The following is a 15,808-nucleotide window of genomic DNA, read 5'->3' on the forward strand; positions in this document are numbered from 1 at the left end:
CCCACTCCTGTGTTAGGCTGTGTTTCCCAAAAGCATCTTAAGTTGAGTGTCCCAATGTGTCCCAATATTTTGGTCCATAGAGTGAATATATACTGTACGTTCTTGCTCAATCTACAAGGTTCCTCTACATATGAAGTCACTTAGCAAGTGTAGTTTTTTAGCTTGATTCTAATAACATTTTTCTTATAGGTTTGTTTATATGTGTGTGTGTCTGTGTGATCTGAGTGAGGCAAACATCCCCAAAACTAATTTAATATCACAAACTTCCAAGAGCTATTTACGGGCCCTGTGCTTCATTAGAGCTATCAGTAAAACCCACACAGTGGCTGATGTTCACTTTCATCCTTCAGCTTTTTTGCTCTTAGCGTAGACGCGATGTCTACTGAGATCCCTTGATAAGAAAAAAACAACAACTTCCACAGTCTATTGATCCACGGGGACCCCAACAGATCAAGATGAAGAGCGATGCTCACGAAATCAGAGGAAACCAGCCAAAATGAAGGCAAGTGTGAGCAGAATTTGTTTAGTTTTACATCGCTGACGAGTGCCATTACCGTAGTAATGCAGTAATGAGGTGATTCCTATATATCTCACAGCAGAGAGTTATACATGTAAGACATACACGTTCCACTGCATTAATGCTACTCAAAGACTGACTCAAATGACCCAAATTTGTCATCACGCAAACTTTGATGCCTAATCAAATGATTCATCCTGAAAGGAATGATCAGCGCTCAAAGGATCCATCCGAGGATTACATCGCAGAAGCTTTACCCTCCATTTAATTGGATTGCAGACACACCAAGTCAAAACCTCACATGAAATGGAGATTCCTTTCATTGCAATGCGTTTCAGCATACTCGTCGACATTTTCTGCAAATGAAAAGAGGCATGGGATGAAATATTCCAGTCACACATCCATATGCAAGAGCTGAAACTCAAAAGGAGCTTCATAAATATCAGAACGGCAGAGGTGCACCTGACACAAAAAACTCAGAGAGAGACGCTATGTAGGTGGAATTGTGCTGAGATGAAGCAGTATCTGCTCAGACTGAGCTGGGTTTTTGTTGCAAATCCGTCCGACTCGGAGTATGAAGCATCACTTTGTGAGCGTCAGCCTTTGAATGTTTCCCTCGTGGCGGAGACCGAGTCAGGCTGCAAATTAGATGGATCCCCTTTTGATCTTTCTTCAAGTGAGAAAAAATTGAAAATGGAGAAGTTTCACTATGCAAAAGACGTGAAGACTAGACCCTCCAATGCCAATGCCTGTAAAAGCCAGACCAGTACTAGACCCAGACTTTTACCTTCATGCATTCAGTAGAAAACTTGATCCACAGTGACTTCAAGTGCTGCACTACAAAGTTTTAATAATGCTCAGAAAAGTACAGGCTATGAAAGACAGATTCAATAGAGAAAGAACAGTTTTTCTTTTTATATAGAGATAATTAGTGCATTAGTAGGACTGAGTCAAGTGTTCGTGGAAGAGATGTATCTTTATACTTTTTTTGAAGGTTGCAAAACAGCATTTAATATAAATAATGGATAACACTTTATTTTGATGGTCCCTTTTGAACATTCTGTTGACTATAAGTAACTTTGCAACATGTAAACTAACTCTCATTAGAGTATTAGTAGACTGTCTGATTAATATCTGCTAACACTTTATTTTAATGTTACCCAACAGACATTCTACAAGTAACTTTACAAGTACATGTCAACTTATCCTAACCCTAACTCTACCAGTCTACTAAGACTCCAATGAGAGTTAGTCGAGATGTAGGTGCAATGTTACGTATAGTCAACAGAATGTGTTAAAGGGACCATCAAAATAAAGTGAAACTGAATAATGTGCTCATTCTGTCATGTAGAGCCATGGATTTCTTGCCAGTTCTTGACCTGTGGTTGAGGTAATTATGATTTTTAGTATGCTGGAAATAGACTGTGGTGGTCTTCTAGACCATAAACCAAGACCCAGACAGCGAATTTAAGTTTAAAGACATTAACTAATGAGACCCAGAGCATGTTTCTGCAGTTTTGAGTGACCTCAGGCTTCAAGACCACCAGTCCAAAGATCAGAAGTGACTAGAGTAAGCATGCACAACTCCCATTGTCTCATTCAGCATGTGTTTGGTCAATAATTATCTCAACAGGTGGCAGTGCGAGGACTCCCCTGCTGACCACATCAGACGGGGGTTTCGGAGTCGAGACCAGCTCACAGCAACACAAAGACTTCAGTCTCCGGCATCAAGCACAGGAAAGCCCCGACAACACAGGCACAGCTCAGATAGTGAAGATTAACAGATACAGGGAGAGATTAGACCATGAAACATGAGAACACAAGACTGCGGGTGTGTGGGTCAAAAACTCTTGTGTGTGTGTGTTTAAGTGTTAAGGTTCAAGGTATAGGGCTAATGTTTGATCTCTTCCTGTTGGGTTTATGTCACAGGGTCATGTGACTCAGCCACTGTTTTACTATGAGATCACTTACACAAGATGGAAAAGATAGCTTGATTAAATCATGGGTTTCTTAAGGTTTGTGTGTGTGTGTGTGTGTGTCCTTGTAACCATGTGTTAAAACAGCTTCTAAATCATACTAAGTGATCATTTTTGAAATTGTAAAAATTGTGATGTGTAGATTTAGGTTTAGAGTTAGTGTAAAAGGAGAGAAAATACAGTTTGTACAGTATAAATATCATAATATCTGTGGAATGTCCCCATACAACATGAAAACACATCATGTGTGTTAAGTGAGATAGATTTAAAATTATTTAAGTATAAGCCTTTAGATCAAAAGCTCTTTAAAGATCATGCAAAACAAAGTTAGTCAAGTGTGTAAAAACTTTTCCAAACTAAATGAAAGTGTACTAATTTAAAACTATATTTTAAACTAAAAGTTGTGCTGCTTCATATTTAAATGGAAACCAAGATACTTTTTCCCCCAGGGTTCTTTGATGAATAGAAAGTTCAGATCAACGGCATTTATTTTAAACAGAATCTTTTTAATTTGTCCTTGCTGAACAAAAGTATTCATTTCTTTAAAAAAAATCTTCCTGTCCCCAAATTGTTAGTTCATTAAAGGAGTAGTTCACTTCAGAATTGAAATTTCCTGATGATTCACTCTCCCTGCACGGCATCCAAGGTGTTCATGTCTTTCTTTCTTCAGTCGAAAAGAAATGAAGGTTTTTGAGAAAATGTTCCAGGATTTTTGCATTCCACAAAGGCTCGTCTTGATCAACGTGATTACGTAATGTGTGACACATCTCAGCTAGTGCAAGACGAGCATTTGTGGTTAAAAAGTATATAAATGTTTTTATTTTTTTGGTTTGGCTATATAATACTCTTATTCCTCGGCTGGGATCGTGTCGAGACTTTGACGATGCACTGGAACTGACATTTGGACCCCATTGAAGTCACTATATGGAGAAAAATCCTATAGCCTAATGTTTTCCTCAAAAACCTTAATTTTTTTCGACTGAAGAAAGAAAGACATGAACATCTTGGATGACGTGGGTGTGAGTAATTTATAAGAAAATTTTAATTCTTAAGTGAACTAATCCTCTAAGACAAAGCTTTAAGATATTTAAGGTAATTTTCAAGACCAACAAACCCGTCAGTAAGGTTTGATATTCAAATAAGTTTGGTATTCAAACATAGTGCAGTGCAAACACACAGATGTGCCATATTTGAGCTGAACGGGAAGATTTGCAGCAATTCGACTGACAGCCCTATATAAAGACACATAAAATAAGTTGTTCATCAAACATGAACGCAAACGCTAACAGCATCTCTAGCAGTTTGTCTACAGTTATCGTCACAGTGGACTTGTGTGAGAAAATAAGACCGCTCACAAACTGCTCTATCTGAGCCCTGACAAATAAAACACCCAGATAGACAAATAAAGACAGGCAGACCCTCCTGTCACTGTGGCCTAACACACACACACACACACACGGTTATCAGAAAAGCCAGTGCCACAGCGAGTCCTCAGAGAGCCGTTGGTCCTCGCTCAAACGAACACTATCTCCCTCGTCCGCAGGCTCAGTGTTTGTTGTTTTAAGGCCGGTAGAGATTGGATGTCGCGGCGTAATGTCAGAGTAGTTGAGGTTTGAATATGTTTCAGCCGTCTGTCTATTATTTCTCAGTCTCGCTCGACTTCCCACACGGATGACTTTGCAATACTAATAAGGCCGTCTTTAGAGAGAAAAGAGTCAACTAAGGCTGAGAGGAAAGAGAGAGAGAGCGAGAGACAAAAATAAAAGAAAGAAAGAGGTGGGTAGAATCAGTCTGATTAGGGGTAAAGGTCACACATTTGCTGTGATTTCCATAGTGAAGGCCCTACGGCTCAATCGCAGAGATTCACTGCTGTTTCTGCTCATGTTCTGTTTGACTGACTCCTCTGATTCATTCCTGCAATGCGAACCGGACGCCGTAACACATCGACAGCTCCGTCCCCTCGTCACATTCACGCCCAATTATGAGACGTTTGACAAGTGAGGGTGTTTTACAAAAGGCTGAGTGGATTAGGAGGAGCCATCTCACTGTGTTCAAAGGGAAACCATATGGTCTGAAAAATTGGTACACGGTCTTGGCGAGCTTCTGTCAAAGCACTTCTTGGCGTTGAGACTATCGGTTCCTCTTGTTTTGCTTCCAACAGTGTAGGGTTACATTATAATAGCTGTGTTCCAAATGGTGCACTTGCCTTGTCTTGTCTTGTCCTTTGAGCACACGACAGTAGGGTGTCCCGTTTGTAATTTTATGGTTGAGAAGGGTGCTCACTAGGCCCCTTTGCAGCTGTAATGTGCCCTTGATGTGGCCTTGTGTGAAAGACGAGACTACTAGCCGACAGTCGATGTGTCATTGTGTCAAAAAAGCACGGACTGGGAGAAGGACGGCTAGGGACGACGAGTCATTTGGAACAGAGCCTAAAGGAACGTTGACAATGACAACGATTTGCAGCGACATCGCAACCGGAAATATGTCTTTTTGCATTAGAGTCGACATGAGCGACAGTAAGTGTTCCTGATTTAACAAATGAGCAGCAGTGTGAATCAGCGCTTGGGTCAATGACATGGCATTTATTTCTATTCATTAGTTGTAAAAAAAAACCTAACCCCTATTTACAAAGCACATAATAATACGACAATTATGGAAGCTTGTTTCCGCCACAGAATAAAAAAAAATACAAAAGGTAATTGTGACTTTTCACAGATTTTCTCAGATTTGCATGATTCGCAATTCGTTATTTCTCGCAACTGTGACTTTCTATCTCGCAATTCTGAGAAATAAAGACAGAATAAAGTGGTGGGTATAAAGTCAAAAATGTCAGGGAGATACAACTGTCTGAATATTTTAATGAAGATTAAAAATAAAATTCTTGAATATACCCTCATAACTGTGATAAAGTCAATGAGTCTCTAAAAAGATCAGAAAACGTGTCATGTGGTGTGACTCCCCAAAAACGTATGGATATTTTTTAATGAATAATTCATGAAATTTGTTTAAAAAAAATACTGGTACAAACCATTCAAATATTTGTGATCGGTAAGATTTTTTTTTAATGTTTTTGAAAGCAGTCTCTTCTGCTCACCAAGGCTGCATTTATTTGATCAAATATACAGTAAAATGTTACATACATATGTTATATACAGTAATGTTGTGAAATATTACAACATAAAAGACCTTTTTTTTTTATTTTATTCTCAATGTTGAAAAAAGCTTTCCTGCTTTTATCTTTGAGGAAACTGTGATGCATTTTATTTTCCAGGATTCTTTGATGAATAGAATGTTCTAAAGAACAGCATTTATTTGAAATAGAATCTTTTGTAACATTATAAATGTCTTTACTGACACGTTTGACCAGTTTAATGTGTCCTTGATGAATATATATATATATATATATATATATATATATATATATATATATATATATATATGAAGAGTTCAGATGCAAAAGCCTCTAAGTGCCATTTGAAATTTTCTTCTAGAATGATCATTTTTATAAAGCTCATATATTTAAGTTAAGTAATTTCACTTAAATGACAATTAATAGGTAATTTGCATTGCCATTTAAGTGAAATTATTGAACTTAAATATACGAGCTTGATAAAAATGATCATTCTAGAAGAAAATTTCAGATGGCACTTAGAGGCTTTTGCATCTGAACTCTTCATATATATATATATATATATATATATATATATATATATATATATATATAGAGAGAGAGAGAGAGAGAGAGAGAGAGAGAGAGAGAGAGAGAGAGAGAGAGAGAGAGAGAGAGAGAGAGAGAGAGAGAGAATTAATACTTTTGAAAATGAATACGTTAGTAAAAAGTAAATACACCTTGAACATTACATTACATTAAATTATTAAATTATATTAAATAAAAAAATAAAACATGTTTTGAAATAGACCAAGTATACCACCAATCAAATGTTTGGTGCCAGTAATTTTATTTTATTTTATGTATACATATGTAATTTTTACTTGAAGGTGACACCATGTGACATTTTTAGAGTCATTAAACATATGAAACTAACTTGAATACATTTCTCGTCACACGAATATTAATGTGAGTGTGTAAAGTGAAGCTCAAGTGATCCACTGCCGGATACAGTCGAATACATTTGAGTTGGAGCGCCAAGTGGGAGCTAAAACAACAGGGACTTTGCGACATGAGTGACTTAATCACTAGCAATCTGAAAGCTCTTTAAGAGTGAGAATAACATAAAAGGTGAATCATATTAATGTCCAAAGAGGCGTTTGTTCAAGTTCAGGAGTGGAGTGAATCATGTCTGCAGGGTCACTGAGGATTTCTTCATGTCACAGCGATGCAATTCAACCTTTTTGACCCCATTTGTTTTGCCCATCGTTCTCTGATTCAGTGATATGTCTCTGTCGGCGTTATCTGTCTAGACTTGTGTTCCACTAAAGCATGTGTGTGTGTGTAGTGTGTGTGTGTGTGTAGTGTTGACTTTAGAAGGATCTCAGACAGTGGCCTTGTTAACCGATACATTATCTTTTCCATGAGAGATACTCGGAATCGATGTCGCATCAAGACACAAATGACAATAGATGTGACCCTTTGTTGTGCAGATCAGGCCATGTCATGGTCGTCTCAGAGAAACGCAGCTGTGACAGCCTCTTAATTTGTCTTTCTCGTCATCATTTGTACTCCGGCCATTGAATGACCCACCGAACATGGCTTTTATTGATCACTCATCGCACGGCCCCTGACAGTGACACATGGTACCGCCACTATCATTCTGACAAAGAGAAAAACACGAAGCATGATAATGTATGTCTTACATATGTGTGATGAGCTGAAGACAAACCTGATGGATGTGCTGACCTCTGTTATGATAAACTGAAGGCTGCTCTAGTTGATGCATGCTTGTGTGTGAATATAATAATGTACATTTGTCATCCTTGAACTTCGATATGGTGGAGGGTGATTTTTGAATTATATTGATAACTCTGAATTAATGATGGCAAAACCTTTGTCTTTGTATTTGATTAATAAAGTCCCCCTGTTTTTAAAAATCCAGCTTTTAATGTTGTTTATGTGTCTATGTGGTGTTTTTAATATGCTCTAAGACAAAGCATGTGTAAATTCATAAGTCGACTCCATTGCTGAGTATTTCCTCCTTAAAACTGCAGTGAACCAAAGACAGTCTCAAAAACACGCTTTGAAATCGCTGGTGTTTCTGACGTCACAAACTACCTTGTAACCAATCAGATCAACGTGTGATCGTCAACCAGTGGATCTCTGAGCTGAGTGAGTGGAGGCGGGGCTCATTTGCATATTCATAGAACCGCGTATACTAAATGAGGCAAGGGTGTCGAGTTACATTCAAGGTATTTTAAGGCATGAAGTTGAAGGGAAAAAAAACGTTTAAATATGTAATTTTGGTGATCAAAGATGAGTTTTAAAGGAACACTCCACCCATTTTCATTAAGCTTTGCAATGTTAGAAACCCAGTCATACTATTGAATGGTCGTGCAACACTCTCTCATTTTCCCCTGAGACGGGAGAAATCCCTATTTACCTCTTACACTTCCTCCCACAATGACGCAAAAATCGTCATTTTGCGTCATTGTTGGAGGAAGTGTAAGAGGGGGGGATTTCTGTTGAGACTACAAGCACTAGTTCCCACCCTTTCAAACCCGCCCATAGGGGGTTGGACTTAATGCGCTAACAGACCTATCACAGATCAGCGCCAGTGCGTTTGATTTCCAATGCCATCCCGGACATGTCCAGCCGTCGAGATCGTCCAAAATGTCCGGGATTCGGCTTTTGCTTTCTGCGGTCGCCATTCATTGTTTACATGCACACCTTTTGTTTCAATCTAACTGAATTCAGTCCGATTGGTGAATCTGAATGTAGTGTTTACATGAACGCTAAACAAGTGATCGGTTGATGTGCGTTTTAACATTGCTAAGAAAATTCCCGCTCCTCCGTGAGAGATGCGAGAACAGTGCGTCTCAGTAATGACGCCACCGGCCTCGCCCCGTTCTCCCGCGCCCCTCAGCCTCGTCCTGCTCGTCACAGTAAACATGATGAATGGCGACTGTAGAACGCAAAAGCCGAATCCCGGACATTTGGGGCGATCTTGAAATCCAGGGCAAACTCATCACGGAGACTCACAAGTAGCTTAGCTTTGTTGTTGTCAACTGCCCTCTCTTACCGGTAGGCGTGGCTTGGGAGTGGCCTCCTAGGGCAGCGAAGCAAGTGCATTCTGGGAGTTGTTGTCTTTCATCCACATAAGCCAAAAATACATTTTCTGGCTTTTCTTAGTCTAGAAAGCTCCAAATTCAAAAATAATTTCACATTTCTTCTACATAAATGACCTATTTTAAATACACATTCATCTTTACAGAGGTGAAGTATCCCTTTAAGGGATAAAATTATTGACTACAGGGGACTTTAAGATTAAAATCGAAATAAAATGGACGAGAGCACCTGTAGTCTTCTTCAAACATCCTTTGGCTTTGTGAAACGGTTGAATGTTACGCTTGGCACAATTAAAAATGACATTTGGGATGTTGACACTGAAATGAAACAGTGGAAACCCAAATGTCAACTGGACGGCTTCCCTGCGCACAATTCACTCGCAGTTCCCTGGCACTGAGCAACACTGGGAATGGCTGAGCGAGGAAGTTTCTCGGATGCTCCAACGGCTACATTCATTCAGTCAGCTTATCTACTGGACATTTCACTCTGACACTGCCACGGGCCAGCCTGGGACCTGACTGACAGAGGGCTTTTGTTATTGTCAGCCTTCCAGGGACTAGGCCCTGCTTATCTCGTGCCCGACGGTGCCGAAATAAACTCGCTGTCAGAAATGTGCGCCAGTGGAGAACCGGTGGGAGAGGCGAGACCTTCAAGACAGTGTCTTCCCTGGAATTGAAGTCGAAAGGTCATGAGATTTTTGGCCAAGCTATAAATGCATAATTTGATTCAGATGTCACCTTAGTGGCCTAATGCAATGTGAAATGCATCAAGATGTGTTTGAGGTGACAAATCCAACGTTAAAAAATACAATGACAGAACGAAATTGACAGAATGTCCTTAAATGGTTTCAAATGTCTGATATCCTACAGTTCTATATGTGGGATTAGAAAGAAATATGCTGAAACTTTATTTTAAGAGGCTGCTAATTTCATCTGACTTGTTTTGGGAATGTGTATGAAAGACGATGAAGGGCTAAAAACATTAAACAATGGAAATTACGGTCAAAGATTTCAGACGGATTTAACTCAAATACCTCAAAACTCAAATTAAACATGATTTTGTTACACTGTGCCATTACCTGGTTATCTACTGAGATAAAATGTTCAAAGTACAAAAGTACCACCCCTAATAAAACATAAATATACTAAAATGTACCTGAAATACATTTATTTCATGCTAAGTATACTACAAATACATTTCCATATGTATGTACTTCATATAAATACTCTGCAATTGTACTGTTGGTATACTAAATTGATATACTTCTGCTAAAGTGGAACAACTAATTATGCACTTTAGTTATCCATAAATAGTGCTGAGGTTCAGCTAAAGATATATTAAGTATATTCAATTGTGCTAAACTATTGCAAGAATACACTTTAAATATCTTGCATTTAAAGATATTATACAGAGATCATTCTATCCTTACTAATAGTGATATTAAAACACATTTAAAGCTTAATATTAAGAAATGTGCATTGTGCAATAAAGAAGTACTCCAAATAAAGTTTAAGTGTAATATTTAAATCAGTAAGTGTAAAGCTATATGACAGTAAATATGTTAATGGATTTGTAGTAGCCTATACTTAGCATGAAATACATGTATTTTAATACATTTTGGTATTTTCACTAGGGACTTTATTAACCAAATGTGCACTTTAAACAGCTAAACGTCATAGAATAAACACACAGCTGGAAGATCAAATTCCAAAATCAAAAAGATGTTTATGCAACTAGTTTTCCATTATATTTTTCTCTGCTAGTTTGCATACCTTATGTTCAGTGTTTGCCTGACAGACTAGAGCGTTTCAGAAAACACAAACACTAGATCAACTGCAAAACCATACATGAGCTTTGAAACATAGATAGCGTTTGCTAATTGAGTGTGAAAGTCTCTCACCCGACAGTTTGCAGTGAAGTTTTACTCCTTTCAAGTCCTGTTCACGACATTCTTACAGCTTACAGTGAATTACCATGTGCTGCCATAATTACTGTACATGATGAAAATCACCCAGAGCTGCTGGAAACGCATCTCAGTCTGACTGGCAGATTCCATATACAAAGTAAGTGGAAAATAGCGGATGCGGTACCTCTGGAAACTGAATTTATTCATAACTTACAAAGCGCCTTGCTGGGAAATCCTCCCAAAACCAGTCCCTGATGGTGCAGTAGATGGTCTTACATCGTGTAGAGAGTCTTAGCTGGTCCAAAGTTGGGGCCAACAGGTTGATTATCTGGAATAAAAGCTCATGGATGAGATTTCAAGCTGTTTAAGGCTCACAGACCATCAACAAACCAGCTATCAGATGTCGAAAAGCAGACTAAACAACTTCAAGATGAATGTAGAATTTCTGTGCCACAATCATCATGAAATAGTGAACCCGTATGTGACTTGGGGATATTCACAAAATATTCTTAAAGTCGCCCTGTGGTGAAAATCCAGCTTTTAATGTTGTTTATATGTCTATGTGGTGTTTTTAATATGCTTAAACCATGTGTAAATTCATAAGTCGACTCCATTGCTGAGTATTTTCTCCTTAAGACTGCAGTGAACCAAAGACAGTCTCAAAAACACGCTTTGAAATCGCTGGTGTTTCTGACGTCACAAACTACCTTGTAACCAATCAGATCAACGTGTGTGATCGTCAACCAGTGGATCTCTGAGCTGAGTGAGTGAGTGGAGGCGGGGCTCATTTGCATATTCATAGAATACCACACATACTAAATGAGGCAAGGGTATCGAGTTACATTCAATATATTTTAAAGCATGAATAATTTTTTTTCAAGAAAAAACTTTAGGCTAAATATTTAATTTTAGTGATCAAAGTTGAGTTTTAAAGGATACAATTATTGACCACAGGGGGACTTTAAGAATAAAATTATTCTATTATCTTCTTATTTTCTAACTTAAGAATACATTTAAGAATATTTTGTATTCACAAAAAAGAATTAATTAATTAAGATCGCTCTGAAGACAAAACTTAAGAAGAATTTTAATTTAATTTTAATTCCTTAAAATATTGTTTTTACAAATCATCATAAATGACCTCTTATGGCCCTGATATTCTCACGGCAAAGTTCTTTTATTTCGTTCTCTTTGTTTGGAAGTTTTGTGTAAACTTCTTTGGTGGTGAATGGAAACTACAACAAATATAATTTCTCTGTAATGTAATACCACGGTAAAAAAAAAGAAAAGAAAAGAAAACAAGTATAGTGTAATAAAAGCACATAAAAAAAATTGATATGAAAAACATTGCTAGATTTACAATGTTATAACTGCGGAAACACATGTGAAAATGATCCATTTGATAAACACTGTAAAAAAAGAAATATGTAAGAAAATATTAAAGACTTTTTCAAGAAATGCACTTAAAATTCTACAAAGTTTTAAACATTTCTTAGGCCGCTGGGTTTTATCACAAGAACACCAGTTGATGTATAAGAACAGGTTAGACAGGATAAGAATGAGTATGTGTGTGTGTGTGTTTGACGTGTGTTGCGTGTAGACGGACTGTCTCACTCATCCTCCTTCAGTAATGAGTTATTATTATAATATTATAATGCACATTACTCTGCGGTGAGTGACTCCTGCTTCATCTCGGCTCAAAGTGGGAGAAAACACACCGCTGACAGAAGCAGATCAAGAGCTGGGGTGGAGGTCAAGGGATGGAGTGTGTGATACAAAACATGTGTGTGTGTGTGTTTATGTTTAGTGTTCTAGGCCAATCATTTCTAACCAAAGCTACTGACATGTGCACATCTACGAATGAAAGCCGAGAGCAAAGATGGATCTCAAGTTACAACAACAGCAGAAGTCGTTTCTGGGTCCTTCTCAAAAATATTAACTCTGTTTTCTCCTAAAAAGTTGATTTTAAGTATTTACATTTTGACATTAGCATTAACTGCAAAAGCCGTTTGGTCTCCACATCATTATTTCACTGTTTATACAAGCTTTGCAACATCAGTGACAAATTCTTATTAAAGATGTATTTTCTAAAATGGCAACAATATAATCTCAAAACACTCAGACCAATTATGATCAGACATAGTTGGTCAGACATGTAAAGGTATATTTTTTTTTAAACAAACATCAAACAATATAACACCAATGAATTGGAAAACTACAAAAAAAAAAAAAAAAAAAAAAAAAAAATATATATATATATATATATATATATATATATATATATATACTTAGCACATCTTCCTCTGAACTTTGCCCTTGGAAGTACTTTATCTCAATCTTTTATATTTTCAAATTACAAGTTTTTAACACTTATGACACCAGTGACATAAAAAAGGAACAAAGGTTCTTTTAAATTGTGTAAATTATTAATGACATTTTTTGGTACTTAATTGAAAAAAAAACAAGCAAACAAATACATAGTTACAAATGAGTAACAGATAAAATATCATAATGACATTCATATGCATTTTATTCGCATCAATAATAATAAAAATAAACTATGTGAGCTTGATCAAATTAAAATAGCCAGGCAGGAGAAAAGAAAAAGCCAGTCAAGTGTGTGTGATTGAGGGCCAAGACACCTTCATTTGATCCTCTTTAATAAGTCTTTATTTCAGTATACTGTTTTCTTATTAGATTCTCGCTGTCGACTGAGAGCTTCACAATAACAGCATCTCTCATTCAGTTTAAATGCCACAGAGCCATAATGACTTTCCACAAACACATTTTAAAGAACTCTTCTTCCTTTTAGTGCCATAATAAAGTGCAGCGGTGTGTTCTTCTGTGAGACGGACGGGGAGCCAAATCAAACAGATATGAGCAAGATTTATTTACACAGGCTGAGCTTGGGAAAGATCCGGGAAAAAGATGAAGAAACGAGTGTAATGTTGTTTTTCTTTTCACTGGCAACACAAGATGTTCATTACAACAAAATCTGTAGTTGAAGATTGTGTGTGAGTGTAAGTGTGTGTGTGTGTGTGTGTGTGTGTGTGAGTGTGAGTGTGTGTGTAATTGTGTGTGAGTGTGTGTGTGTGTGTTTGTGTGGTAAACCCTACATTATGGGGACCAAAGATGTCAGTATCCGAAATCCTTGTATGTGTGTGTGTGTGTGTGTGTGTGTGTGTGTTCAGCACTAGGTTTTTTTTGTTCCATTCACTTACATTCATATGCATACAATTAGACAATGTAAAGCTAAAAAGTGAAAATAATGTGTATGGTGAGTTATTGACCCCTACACGTTTATTGTTTTCGTTAATTCACATTGTTTAATGTTTGTATGAATTTTTTATTTAAAAAAAAGACAAAAAGGATAATGTAGCGTATGCTTTTAGTCTGATTTAGCAGAAGACAGGACAAAAAGTGGACTTTCGAGGGAACTGCCACCGTGACAAACTAAATTTACACATTTTTTGTATGCCGAAGTTTTGAAGAACTCTGGCCTGAAAATTCATATAGTGAAAAGATGACCAAAGAGGATCTAAACGCCACATATTGACGGTTTCATATGTATTCCTAACACACATATAAGCGACGTTCTGTCAGATTTTAGAAGAGCGCATGTGCATGAGAAAGTGTGTAACTGAAAAACTGAAATGTGTGTTAAACTGTTTTAACCCCTTAATGGTGCAAAAGAAAACAGCGTTCATGTTTACATGATGTTGCAGAATGCTGCTTTCTGCAATAAATAACACACATTTCTCTTAAAAGGAGAAGTGGCAGGGCTTGCATAAGGAAACAGGAATTTGTTTTGAATTATTATATTTTTAAGAATCTCTGGCACATGACATTGTATCCTGTTCATCATATTAAGAGGGCTGGAGTAATTATGCATGCTTAAAGAGATAATTGACCCAAAAATGATATTATGTCATCACTTACGTCTTCCAAAACAATATGACTTACTTTCTTCTGTGGAACAAAAAAGAAGATTTATTTTTTTGTCAATGGTCATAAAATTGTTAAGTTACAAACATTCTTAAAATATATATATTTTTTATACTGGCTTTTGCAGAAGAAAGAAATGCATACAGGTTGGGAATGACATGAGAACTAAACAATAATTAAATATTTCAGTTAACTCTCCCTTTAAAAAAGTGACTCCACCTTCAGATGTAAAGGCAGAAATTTGACAGAAATCTTTTCACATCAGTTTCAATCATTTGCACGGCCAGATAAGATGGCAGAAGCTGTGCTCTGGCCTGAAACGTAACAGTCATGGATGAACTCATATCTGCTAGTGACAGATTTAGCAATGCAAGGTGATTATCTGTGTTTACTCGTGCCATATCTGTCCCGTCTCTGAGCAGCGTCTGTGTCCTTATCTCAGCTTCTGTGAGGAGGCCGTCGGCTCTGTCTCGCTCTCGTAAACATGTTCCAGCGTGTTCCACATCACACAGACACTAGTTAATGGTTAATGTAGTGTTAGCGAGAGCCCCTCAGGACACTATTAGGCTCTCCCTACATTCCTGCAGCCTTTGGGACAGAGATCAGGCTTTTTATGGTGTTAGAAGGGCATCTCCGTCATAACCCAGCCTGGGAAACCAGCAGAAGAAAGGACAGGCATGGTAACACATTGACTCAACACAGACTTTACAACTGCAACCCCCATTGTGTGCTGTTGCATGAGGAATACTGGTATAATTACAAAACTGGGGTAAAACACGAGCGGGTGCACATGATCCAGGGTTATTGTCATAAATCTGAGCCCCTTAATACAGTTCCTTGAGCTGTTTTACACAGTATATTGTGGCATCATGAGAGAGTCATAGAAAGGGAGGTGTATGTGCCATCTAGGTTGTGATTATTACGTTTATTAATAGTGATAAGTAGGGGTGTAACGATACCCTCATGTCACGATTCGATACATATCACAATATTGATGACATCAAAGACATATGGTAAAAGGTTAACAAAAAACGTACTGTTGATTAAAATGCTAAATTTCATATTACATTGTGTGTGTGTACATGAATATTCTTGGACTTGGTGCTGAAACCCAAAGCACAGGACAATAGAGACACCAGAATAACAATATTCATGATTCTGAAGCTGAAAGTACAGAATTATTTTAGACGAATATGCTTGCGCTCTGTCACTGACTAGATATG

The sequence above is a fragment of the Abramis brama genome (assembly GCF_963993115.1).
Source record: "Abramis brama genome assembly, chromosome: 24".
Lineage (NCBI taxonomy): Eukaryota > Metazoa > Chordata > Actinopteri > Cypriniformes > Leuciscidae > Abramis > Abramis brama.